The sequence below is a fragment of the Cryptomeria japonica genome, chromosome 9, assembly GCF_030272615.1.
Source record: "Cryptomeria japonica chromosome 9, Sugi_1.0, whole genome shotgun sequence".
NCBI lineage: Eukaryota > Viridiplantae > Streptophyta > Pinopsida > Cupressales > Cupressaceae > Cryptomeria > Cryptomeria japonica.
In genome coordinates, this window is record NC_081413.1 from 510,824,434 (window position 1) to 510,826,879 (window position 2,446).

The window sequence follows — 2,446 nt, forward strand, 5'->3', positions numbered from 1 at the left end:
GTGATGTTATTGGTAGAATAACGCCATCTTCTGAAACAATCCTGAATCTCTTCAGGGAAAACCCAATTCAACCCCCACATTTGAAAAAACATCCCCCAAATAGGAAGTGTAAAAGGACAGTGTATAAAGATGTGGTTCACAGATTCCTCATTATTAAGATAAAGATAGCATAGGTTTGGGAAACAAAAGCCCTTCTTTCTCAAATTATTAGTAGTTAGAATCTTATTTTGCAAAAGGATCCACATTAAGATATTGATTTTAGGAATCAAACCTGGATACAAAGCCTTAGCATAGCAAGCAGTAGGGTCTTGGGATTGAGCTAATCAAAGGATAATAGAAGAGACCGAATAAGTCCTTGAAGATGTCCCTCTCCACACCACATAGTCCTCCCTTCTGGTATTTAAGATAGCATCGTTGATCATTAAGTTTACCTGCTTGAGTTTGGGATCAATAGAACTGAGGTCCACCCACTTTTGATCTTTCCAATAATCAGTCACTTTAGCACCAATCTTCTCCTTACAATTATGGATGAGCATCTGAGAGGCCTTCTTATTAAGAGGGGCTCCATCAATCCAAGCATCATCCCAAAAGTCCACTTTCCTGCCATCACCTATTGCCAAAACATTGCCAAGACTAGCAATACCTTTAGCCTAGTTTACACTGTTCCAAATGAAAGAGATGCTTGGTATCTAATTAGAGACCAAGAAATCCTCTATGGTGGGAACCTTCCATAAGTACTTAGCCTTCCAAATATTATATCATTCTCCTTTTCCCTCATAAGTTCTACAAATTTGTTTGGCAAGAAGAGTTTTGTTCAAGGTTATGATATTCCTTAAGCCCAAACCCCCCTTCTTTTTGGGTTTACACACATTATCCTAGGCTATGAGAGCCATCCTCTTCTTCTCCTCAACCCTAGACAAAAAGAAGGCTTAAAGCATACACTAGAAGACTCTGGAGAGAATATTTTAAAAGTTAGACTTTTCTAGCTTGACTAAGAAGGATACCTTTCCAACCAACTAGCTTTTTACTGAATCTATCTACAAGACAATTCCAAAATAGCTCTGAAGGTTTCAAACCCAAAGGGAGACCAAGGTAGATAGTAGGAGGCTTACCAATTTGGCATCCAAGGATATGGGCCATCCTCATCTATCTGTACTCTGGGGTGTTGAAGAAGAAAACATATCTTTTCTTCCAAGTGATGGTTTGACCTGAGGCCAAACTATAAGTCTTGAGAAGGTTCTTCATATTGGACACTTCTTTGATAGTAGAAGTTCCCATTAAAATGGCATCATCAACAAATTGTTGATAGGTACAAGCTCTAAAACTAGAATAGGGTGATATACCACAAAGAAGCCCCAAAGAAACATATGTGCTAATAAATCTACCCAGATATTCAACCAAAATGATGAAGAGAATAGGGGATATGGGACCTCCCTACCTGATGCCCCTAGAAGTTTTGAACAAGATGGAAGGCACCCCATTGACAATAATAAAAAAAGAAGGGGTCGAGATAAGTTGATCAATCATCTGAATAAACCTAACTCCAAAACCAAAAGCACCAAGCACCTTACCCAAGAAACTCCAGTCCACTCGGTCATAGGCTTTTGACAGATCCATCTTTATAAGAAATCCTTTTTTTTTGAATCCACTAGAGAGTGAATGTTATCATGTGTCGGGAACAAATCCACTCTGTTGGGGCAAAATGATCAAAGGAAGAATCCTTAGCAGTCTTCTTGTCACCACCTTAGAGATGATTTTATAGAATGAGTTGCATAAGCTTATCGGTTGAAACTTGTCCATAGAGTTAGCCCCTGAACATTTGGGGATCAGAACCAAAAAAAGTAGCATAGAGTTCCTTAAGATCATTCTAGCCCCCAAAAAATATTGCACACCTTTAACCACATCAAATTTGAGGATGTCCCGGAAGGTTTGAAAGAAGAACAATGGAAATCCATCCAGGCTCGGGGCTTTATTCCCATCAAAAGAAAAAACCACTTTTTTAACTTCCTCCTCAGAAGGGATGGCCACCAAGGCCTGGTTGTGATCGTCATTAATAGTTGCAGGAATGTTCTCAAGGAGGGCACTCTGGGAGTGACCATCCAGACCAGAATCTGCCGATAGAAGTGAGGTAAAAAAGTTCCTGGCCTCCTTCCTGATCTCATCATCCTTCCTCATTTCAGTTCCCCCAATTCTCAACTTAGAGATTCTATTAGCATCCTTGTGTTTCATTGCGGTCATATGGAAGAATCTAGTGTTTTTGTCCCCATATTTAAACCATAGAGATCTAGACCTTTGTTTCCATAATTATTCTTCTCTTCTGATAATCTTGTGGTACTTCACAAGAACTTAATTTTCCTCCCTGATTGATACTTCATTGTATCCACTCGTTTGGATTTTATCCTGCATTTCCTTGAGTTCCAGCTAGGTTTTGGTCTTGGCAGCAAAT